The 10,932-nt window shown below is 40.3% G+C and overlaps 1 non-coding gene and 1 pseudogene across 1 annotated transcript; both read left to right on the top strand.

Moving 5' to 3' along the window:
- The first annotated feature begins 2,327 nt into the window (after positions 1 to 2,327).
- On the top strand, positions 2,328 to 2,437 carry LOC132895657 (U5 spliceosomal RNA). Its single transcript, XR_009655802.1, has one exon. It is a non-coding gene; the product is annotated as a U5 spliceosomal RNA (small nuclear RNA).
- Positions 2,438 to 3,053: 616 nt separating this feature from the next.
- LOC132897862 (U2 spliceosomal RNA) lies at positions 3,054 to 3,232 on the top strand (annotated as a pseudogene).
- Positions 3,233 to 10,932: the final 7,700 nt, after the last annotated feature.

The raw sequence follows: 10,932 nt of genomic DNA, 5'->3' as shown, positions 1-10,932 counted from the left end.
CTTCAGATCCTGGCATTCTCTTACCATTTGCTGGTCAATGCATATACGGTAGGCTATGTTTACACAAATCTGTCTTCACTGCTCAAACAAATGGTTTAAATGGTTCTTTAAAGAACTGTTGCATGAACAGTTCTTTGAAGCCCTGAAAAAGGTTCTTCTATGGCATCGCCCTGAAGAACCGGTACTGGCCCCATTATTTTTTAGAGTGTAGTGTGCCGTGAGAGATCACCAAGTGTACCGTGGAAAATTATAGAATGACTGTATATTGTAAATATTGGCAACAGCGTTTTAGTTTCAGTCAACATTTTCTATTGGTGATGTGCCTTGAGATTTTTTCATTGAAAAAAGTGCGCCCTGGCTCAAAAAGGTTGAAAAACAAGTGTAGCCTACGCAGTAGTGGTCGGTGATTTCCTTATGCCTACTAAAAATGCACAATGATAGGTTATAAGGGGGGGGGGGAGCGGTGTTCATCGGGGAATGAGAATGGCTATCCTGCAAAAAGTAGCCCAGACTACAAGTGCTTAAATGAAGAAATCCAAACTCTCGGGTGCGCAAGGGCGCAAACGAAGGCTACAGGAAGAAACAAATAGAGCCAAGTATAGAGGTAAGTCTGATCTAATCTCTCATATCAACCATTCTAGTGGCAAATTAATATTTTAGACGCCTGAATCAATGTCTGCCTAGCTAACTAGATGCAAACAGCAATAGACTTCAATAACAAAGTACCCATAATAGCACTTTTGTTTGAAAATACAGCCCACTGATGTCCTAAAAGGGTGCTTAAGTTTGCACAATTTAGAATTGTAGAATTTTTTATTCATTTAATTTGTTAGTTCTTCAGAGATGACTTAACTTTTAATAGCAAAAAAGAAACTAAAAATAATTTCTTGTTTATTGTCCATGCACTACACTTTGAACAGGGTGCGGAAGAGTTTTTGCCCATTATATGGAGATATGTATTGAATTTGTGTGGTCATTTTACTTTGTGACACTTTATGTTAATAATGATAACAATAATAACAATAATGAAAAAGATAAAAATGACTTCTTGTTTATTGTCCATGCACCGTACATTGTTTAATAGTAATAGAATAGACTGATTAGATTAAAGTGTTATTTAGATGTTATTAGAGGGTTTTTTTTCTTGGGGGGGGGGGGGCGCCAAAACTCAATCTCGCCTAGGGCAGCCAAAGACCTTGAGCCGGCCCTGCCTCAGTCTATATATTACCGCTTAAAATTATTCCTATGCCATTCTTGAGGTCTCAAGGCATTTAAAAACAAAGTGAGGGTATGGTTCTGCGTATTTCCTTTCAGTACCGCGCTCAAGGGCACTTCAGCCCAACGCCACCCCATGTTAACCAAACTACATGTCTTTGAACTGTGGGGTTAACCAGAGCTGACACAGGGAGAACACACAAACTCCACACAGAAAGGCCCCCACCAGCCGCTGGGCTCAAACCCAGAACCTTCTTGCTGTGAGGCGACAGTACAAACCACTCCATCCCCCTGCTGCACAAGTTAATATATAAAAGTATTAAAGCCTCCTCGTCAGGGAATCGAACCCCAGTCTTCTGCATGACAGGCAGAGATACTGTCCACTATACTAACGAGGACAACACAATGACTTTCATTTATCAATCTAATGTAGAAACCAGTGCAGATCAAAGTGTAGAAATCACCGTATGACAGGGTTCACATGTGATTTATGAAACGTTTGTATCTTGCCAATCACAGTGTAAGAATGATTGGGCATTGATAAATGTGGTGGGTGAAATTATCATTTCAATATCACAATCTTAAATATTATCGGTTTAGAGGCCTTGCTCCTTGACTTTACGACATGGAGAGGTGTAATATGGTCAAGAAGAGAAACTTATCTGCCCTCAGAATAGAAGCTTTAACATCACAAATCCAATGGAATAAATTATTTCTATTTTGCAGCCTGAACAGTAGCATCACAGGAAGGCAGGAAAATGTGGTATGGAAAGCACTTACTGCTGGGGTCAACGGCATTCCTGTCAATAATCAAACTCCAGCTGATGTTTTCATATTTAATTTATAGGCCTACATCAGTAATATTAGACAGATCACACAGCACTCAACTGTTCCTTTTCAAAATTCAACATCCCCCATGCTTATCTATCTATCTATCTATCTATCTATCTATCTTTCTTTCAAAAAAGCTTGTTGGTCAGACATTTCTCTGCCTGTGTGCAATGGTTAATAAAGCTGTAAAGGTGTAAGAGATTGGCCCAGGCCACCTTACCCTATACCAGCTTTCTGCACCTCCAATCCAGTGTCACTAACCTGATCCAGTGTTAAGTGCAGCTCAGGTTTCTCTTCACTGACGCATAAATCTTTCGCCTTTTACTAAAGATTTCCGTGGAGAGAAATGCTGAGTTCAACATATTTTTGTAGGCTTTGCTCTGGTGGAGCTGAACATTTTTCGTCAACAAATGCTAGAACTATTGATCTTTCTGCAGAGAAACACTTCCCACACACCCCACAAAGCGATGTCTCTCTTCAAAAGGATCCAGCTGTTAGGGTGGAGTCTAGCTGGAATAGGGGTTTGCTCCTTCGACTCCACACATCAACCTGACATTGCAGTATCTTCAGGAATGGTGCCTTTGTGAAAAAAAGGATTTTTTTTTCTTATTTGACACACTCTTTAAATGAAGTTGATAAATGTTTTTTTTAGAGTAGGGAATTAAAATAGGAATTTGGTTCTTTTATTCTATATGCTCATATGGAATTATAGTAGATTTAGGAATGGTTACCTTATTTTAAAAAAGAAAGAAAAAATCTTTATTTTGCCTTCCTTAACTTTTTCCCGGTTTTCTCCATGCTCAACAACACAGGTGTAGAATTGGGTAGAGCTGGACATGTTTCATGGTTAAATGTTAGAAATATCGAACCTTTTGCATGGAACCCCCCCACACACACACGGTGACGTCTCTCTTCAAAAGGATCCAGCTGTTGAAGGTGGAGTGTTTACCTTTCTGGATTTTAAGATTTGGAAATGGTATATTTAAAGCCATTCTCTCCAGTAAGTTATCGCTTTTTGGCTGTTTTGGTTAAAATGAAGTGTAGTATCTGTTCTTATCAGTTTGATATCTGTCATGCTCCCTAAATGAGAACGTTATATTAAACAAATCTTTGATATAAGGACTTGCTTCTTCGGCTCCACGCATGAACCTGGTTTTGCAGTATCTCTGGGAAGGGTGTCTTTGTTTAAAAACTAAATACAAAAGAAAGAAAGGCAACTTCTTTTGAAAATGTCATTTTGATGTGCTTTCTTGAGAAGGAGAGTAAATAGATATTTGACAGCAGAAAACTAGAATTCAGGCTTGCTTTTACTATTCTATGCATCTACATGGTGTCATAGTAGCTCTAGAAATGGTTACTTTGTTCAAAGAAAAATTTATTCGCCTGGTTTAACTTTTCCCCATTTTCTGTTTTTTTTTTTTTTTTTTTTTTCCATGCTCAACAAGCAACTGGACTGGGGAGCCCCCTGTGTATGCGTGGTGTTGCACTCCTTTTTCCCTTTTCAGCCTCATTTTGTCCAACATCAGTGAACTCCCTGCAGAGGTAAAAAAACAAACAAAAAACAACTCTATTATGGTTAGCACACTTAGGATCTGGCATGATATCATGAAACACACTGGCCGGAGAGATTTTTCATCAATATTACAACCTCGAATTAAAAATAAGGTTTTCCCTCCAGGCAGAGGAATGAGTATTTTCAATGATTGGTATTCCAAGGAACTAAGATTTGTTTCTGATTTATTTGAAAATGGTAATTTCATGTCATTCAAACAAATTCAGAATAAGTACAAAATACCAAATAACCACTTTTTTGGTTTTCTCCAAGTGAAGCATTTTGTTAAATCATGTCTTACATTCCCAACTGATCAACCTATTTTAAGACCTATTGGAAGCTTTCTTCTTAATTTTAATGTAACTGCCTCTAACGATAAGAAGTTCATTTCTCTTTTTTTATGGAAAATTAATCTCCTTTAAGTATGCTAATAGAACCAGGGAACTATGGGAAAACGACTTGGGGATGTATTCTGTTCCAGTGGATTCAGGAGAAGCCCCCCTCAGTTACACAATGGTACAGAGAAACATTTAAAGTTTTTCCTATGGAACAAGTCAGTGCTACTTTAAAAGGTAACAATAATGTCTTTTATAATATATTGCAGCCCCTTCTTGATCATCTTCCCAGGGATCTTATTGAGCTGTTGCAGAAAGGACGTCCACTAATTCCCCTGCTGTACATGATGGTTTGTCCAACTAACAACCACAAGCCCCCCAAACTGCCCTTCCTGGCCTGCTTGTTCCTCTCTGGAACCATGCCTGAGTTTCCATTGGTTGTTTATTTTCAAGTGAGTGATTGCCCAGAAGCAGATTTTATTCTGGGGGAGTGTATTCTGACTCCCATTTGCATGAATACCAGGTGGTAAGCTTCAAGGGTTTTGCCACTAATACAACCCAATCTCCTCACATGGAGTCCCTGGCATGCTTCTGACACTTTTGGGGCATGCCTCAGGAAGCATTTGTTGCTTCATTGTTCAATGAGAGCAGTTGGCTGGAATGTGGTGAAAAGTGCCTTTTCAGGACAGCAGCTTGCTTTTCACCAGCAGCTTTAAGAATACAAGCAGGTAAGCACCATATTTTCAGTTTGTAAAAGCTGTCTCAGCTGACTTTGCACATGAGCGAGAGTTAGAATTTCATAGTGGATGATGGGAATATGACAAGCCTGTTGAAAAATGTAAGCTGGAGATACTGAGGTCAGTCAGCAATTCAAGAAATAAAGCCAAGCAAACTGAAAAGAATCTGTGATAGCTCACCTTCAGAGCTCATCAGAGGAGCATATCAGCAGAAAAGCAGTGTGCAGTTAGTTGATTTAGTCATTGTTGCAAACAGTGCCAAGGTTGTGGGTTTCATCCAAATAGTGGCTGTCTTTACAGATGTGCTGCTTTGAATGTGGCGAAAGAAATTTGATCTTGACTTGGCTGGTTTGACAAGAAAGTTTTTCTCTGGAAAATGCATGCATAGGGGCAGTTGGTGTTTTGGAGAATGTGGGCATCAATCCCACTACCTCTTACAAGCTAAGCAAGCGCTCTACCACTTGAGCTAATTCCACTGCTGTGTTTCAGGGTTTGTCCAACTAACTACCACAAGCCCCCCAACCAGCCCTTCCTGGCCTGCTTGTTGCTCTCTGGAACGATGTCTGAGTTTCCATTGGTTGTTTGTTTATTTTCAAGTGGGCAACTGAAATGAAATGAAGCTTACCAGGTGGTAAGCTTCAAGGGTTTTGCCCCTAAAACAACCCAATCTCCTCACATGGAGTCCCTGGCATGCTTCTCACACTTTTGGGGCATGCCTCAGGAAGCATTTGTTGTTGAACCCAGGACCTCTCACACCCAAAGCAAGACTCATACACCTAGACCAACAAGCCAACCTCTTCATCAAAAAACAAACAAACAAACAAACAAACCCATCCGTTTCTTTCTCAATGTGAGTTTCAAATGAAAGACTGGGGTCAATAATCACTCCAAGGTCTTTTACTGCTACACGTGAAGAAACAGAAAGGCCATCCAGAGTTACTGTGAAATCAGAAAACTTACTTCTAGCTGCATGTGGTCCTAGTACAAGTACTTCAGTTTTGTCAGACTTAAGCAGAAGGAAGTTAATAAGCATCCAGTGTCTACTGTCCTTTAAACATTCCTCAATTCAGATGCAGAAAAAAATTTCCAAACCAATTTTTCATTTATTCGCCAACTTTACAGTGTATTTGAGCACATCACACACAGCAAGCCAGGGATTTTCTGATGTAATTTTCATTAGACTAGCACCTTAAGAACGATGCAGTCAAGTGAAATCCCTGATACCCCAATCCAGATCAACCATGTAAGGTAAAACCTGGGCTCGTCCGGGAGTTGAACGCAGGACCGCTCACACCCTAAGCGAGAATCATACCCCTAGACCAGACTTACTCAACTGGCGGATCTGGGTCCACGTACGGACCCAAACGCAATGTCATCCGGACCGAGACAAAAGCTGTCTTTAATAAATATTACTATTAAATTATTATTATTATTATTATTATTATTATTTTATTTTCATAGTGTTTCAGGCGTAATTAATTGCCATACTATTTCTGGATGTATTTCCGCGTAGCCAATCTCGTGACAAATGAAGAAAACAAAATATAAGATTGTTTATCATCACTATGACAACTCAGTGAAGCAGCGAACATGAGGTCAGCGTGCGAGTTTGTTTTCTGTCTGTCGGTCAGTGATTTACGAGTTATCAGTTAGTTTTCAAACAGAAATAAACATGGCGTGCTCCAAACTGGAAAAGAAAAGAAAGGTGGATTCAGAAAACTGAGAATTTAAGGCGGAGTGGACAGACAAATATGCATTTGTGCTGCCTGCGGGGAGCACAAAACCAATGTGTTTAATCTGCAATGAGATGGTTGCACTCATCAAAAGTGGAAACGTTAAGCGTCATTATGAAACGAAGCATGGGCACTTCGAACAAAACTATCCACAAAACACTGCGGTAAGAACCAGAAAAATAAATCAAATGCAAGAATCATATCAAGCGTCACGAACTGTGATAGTCAGGTCAGCAACCCAGCAAGAGCGCACGACTGAAGCCTCACTGCGAGTGGTATGGGTCTTAGGCAAGCACAAAAAGCCATTCACTGACGCCGAAGTTGTGAAAGAGTGCATGAGCGAGATGGCGATCGCTCTATATGAGGGAACCCCGTTAATAGATGACATCACCCAAAAAATAAGTCAAATATCCCTCTTTGATTCCACTGCAGCGAGACGAACCGAAATGCTTGCCGACGATTTATTGGACCAAATGAAAACTGCGGTGAAAAATGCTAATTGCATTTCATTGGCTTTGGACGAATCTACTGACAACACAGATAATGCCCAACTGATGGTGTTTGTCAGATTTTTTGATGCAGAAAAGGGGGAATTCATCGAAGATGTGTTAGGTCTCAAAACACTTCATGGTCATATAAGAGGCAGTGACATTTATGATGCAGTGATGCAGATGTTGCAAGACCAAGGCATAGACCTGAAGCATGCTGTTTCAATTGCTACTGATGGAGCCCCAAGTATGACTGGGAGAGAGAGGGGATTAGTCTCCCTCTTAAAGGCACATCACCCTGACCTCATCGCATGCCACTGTGTCATTCATCAGATGGTTTTGTGTGCCAGCCTGGGAAAGGAGTTTTCAGAAATCATGTCAACAGTGATGAAGCTCATCAACTTTTTGAGGGCATCCTCTGCTTTGCAGCATCGCCTGCTACGTTCATTCCTCACAGAGGTGGATGCAGAATTTGATGAGTTACTTCTCCACAATAATGTCAAGTGGCTTAGTAAGGGGAAGGTGTTGGAGCGTTTTTGGGCACTGAGGAAGGAGTTAGAAATGTTTCTACTGAATCAGACCAGTCCAAAAGCAAAACCATATGTGGAATTTCTCCAAAACAATGAAAATATGGAAATTGCTGCATTTCTGACAGACATCACTTCCCACCTCAATTATTTGAATTTGAAGCTCCAGGGCAAAAATAACACAGTGTGTAATCTCATGTCAGCTATCCGTGCTTTTCAAAGGAAGCTGGAAATCTTCAAAAGTGACCTACAGGAGGGGAGCCTGCTTCACTTCCCAAATCTGAAAAGCCAAGCTTCAGATCCACATCACTACAATTATGTGGAATTCCTGGACAAGTTGATTGAAATTTTTGAAACCCGGTTTGGAGATTTCCCCGTGGGAAAACAGGTCTTGCTGTGTATTGAAAACCCATTCCTGGTGAAAAATGTGACAGAATTCTCAAATGAAGCCCTGAAGGTCTGCCCATGGGCTAGTGCTGCTTCTCTACAATCAGAGCTGATTGAGCTTCAAGAAAACCTTGCCCTGCAGGAATTTCTCTGTGACCCTGCCACCTTCTGGACAAAGATGGCCCCTGCAGGTGTCTTGCAGAAAATGGCCCTGCAGATTCTTACTATGTTTCCTTCAACTTACTCCTGCGAGTCAGCCTTTTCAACAATGATAATGGTGAAGAACAAATACAGGGGCAAACTTACCAATGAACATTTGCACCAGTGCCTACGCCTGGCTTTCACACCTTTTGTGCCCAAGTTTAAAGAACTGGTGGCACAGAAGAAGTGTAACTTTTCACACTGACTTGGACAGAACCCATCCTTTGTGCATAGTTCAAATGTTCCTTGTGGATTTATTACCTTTTTCGTTGGGAGTTCGAATTTTGGATGCACTGCAACTGTTACACTGCGACTGTTTCGGACCATGGAAACATTGGAAATTTGGTGAGTGGACCTTTTCAGTTTCTAGTTGAGTACCCCTGCCCTAGACCAACAAGCCAAACTATCTTAAAAAAAAAAAAATTAGGAAAAAAAAATCCGTCCACTTCTTTCTCCATGGCAAAAGGTTCGATGCCATCCTCATACAAAAAGCCAACGATTGAGGACGAATTTGAAGAGCTTGCGTGTCTTTTTCAAAAGACTCGGTATCAAGAACGCACAACACTGCAGAGAATAGGATACAGTCCGTGTGGAAACAAAAGAAAATTTTACAGGTACTCTGATGGCTGATTGTTGCTGTTAGATATCCAACTGGTGGTTCAAGTCTGAGAGTGACAGTTGTTTCACAGTTGCTGTTGATAACCTTGTTGTTAGCTGGCACTGAATGTGTTGAATTGTCACTAATTTGTCTTTTTTAAACAAATACAGCATCACTGTTGCTTGAAAATTGCCCTAAATAATAAACCTGTGACCATTTTCTCAATTCTACATTTGTTCTTCTGTTCTGCTCCTAACAATTTATGTCGCTAACACAGTGGCAGTGGGCTGAAAGCTTTTCAAAGCACTTCAAAACTGCCAGGAGTGTTACAGTAAAATTACTTATTGCCCTACTGTGCATGCGCTTTGCATTTTGGGGACTTGGCTATGCAGTTTACCTGAAGGACATGCAGTCTGTACCAGGATATGTTGTTGGATGTGCTTTTTCTCAGTACACAATGGAGAAGTGGCACATTTCAGAAGTGCTATGATTTTCAAGTTCCTACATATTTTTAGCCATCAAGGTCTATCCTCTTTTTGAAAGCTATTTGCCTGCCTCACAGCAAAACTAGTGCTTCATGAGTTAAATGGACATCCATTTCAGAAAATGTGGATTTTGTAGTACACAGCAAACACAAAATGTAATTTGAGTGTAGTTTAGATTTTTCACCCTTTTGTCACACTCAGTGAGCCACTTTTTTTAAATAGGCCATATCTACTATACCGTTGCAATTTATTTTCATATATCTGGAGTTTATACCAGCCAAATTTCAAGTGAATCCAATGAGTTTGAAAGAGTACATAATTTTTTTTTTTTTTTAGAATGCAAAACTTTAAAAATAGCTGACTTCCTGTTGAGTGGAGCAAATATAAGCCAGTGTGAAATATGTCTGTCATGGTGATGACAGTGTCCTAACCAAAAACCATGAAGATCGAACAAACGTTGTGACAACTACAGAAGTAAACACATTCAAAAATCTAAACATTGCTTGCATTCGGGGACGCTATGGAGCTCCTCAATCATGCCAAAACCCACATACAATGTGCGTTTTTGATTTTTCACAAGTATGAGGCCTGAGCCAAAGATGCATGTGCCACTGGAGGTACAGACCCTCAGGCCCTCAGCCTGCACCTCTGGTTCTCGGGCCCTAATAATAGTCCTTACGGTTGCAATGTGAATTCAATCGGGTCCTTGCACTGCAACAATGAACTGCTATAATTCCTAAATGGTTAAAAGAATATTTTTGTTAAATGCCTTGAATTAAAGCCAAACAAAACCCAAAAAGTAAACTCCTTTATACTGACAGATAATATCCATACAAGACATGTTTGAGTGTTCACTTGTTCATATTTGTACCTGCCCAGATAGCAAATGATGTTATTTCAATGTTGATATTTGGTCAAGATGGTTGATTTACAGTTATAGTTGAACACTGATGGTGGATCAACCATTAATCAACCACTAATAAAATAAAAAGTTGAAAAAATGTGTTCGAATCAATGTAATGGTTGAAGGAAACATTTGATCAATGTTGAATATATGTTGATTTTGTTGTCATCATACACTGCACCACTGGACGGGAGCCTGGGGTGCACTCTGGGTGAGACCATTTTGTGGGAGGGGGGTTTCCTATATTTCATTGAATTTCATTTATTTAATTTAGAATTTTAATAGAGCACAAGGAACTATGAAGAATAGATTATTATTTATGGTTATGTGCAAATCTTGTGTGTGCAACATGTAAGGAAAAAACAAACAGAAAATTCTACCGTACCGGCCGCTATTTGGAATGGTCCAAATAACCGTCTCTCAGAAGAACTTTCAGAAGAGCTCGAGCTCCGTTGACGACGAGACTTGCGACCATAGACTGTCCGTGCTTGCGACTGAAGAAATTTGCTTCAACAACACTGGCCAGTTCTCCTCTTTGTGGTAGTGTGGTTAAAAATAGTGGTTAAGTGAACATGTGCTTGTACACATGGTACTCTGATGGACAAGAACCCCATCCCACCTCACGCCCAGTGTTCCTGGCATAGGCTCCAGATTCACCACCATACTGAGTAGGATAAAACAGTGACTGAGGATTACTATACAGACTTATTATGACATGTTATGTATTCTCATCTCATTATCTCTAGCCACTTTATCCTTCTACAGGGTTGCAGGCAAGCTGGAGTCTATCCCAGCTGACTATGGGCGAAAGACAGGGTATCTACACCCTGGACAAGTCGCCAGGTCATCACAGGGCTGACACATAGACACAGACAACCATTCACACTCACATTCACACCTATGGCCAATTTAGAGTCACCAGTTAACCTAACCTGCATG

The sequence above is a fragment of the Neoarius graeffei genome, chromosome 1 (genome assembly GCF_027579695.1).
Source record: "Neoarius graeffei isolate fNeoGra1 chromosome 1, fNeoGra1.pri, whole genome shotgun sequence".
Lineage (NCBI taxonomy): Eukaryota > Metazoa > Chordata > Actinopteri > Siluriformes > Ariidae > Neoarius > Neoarius graeffei.
This window is presented reverse-complemented; position numbering and strand designations above follow the sequence as displayed.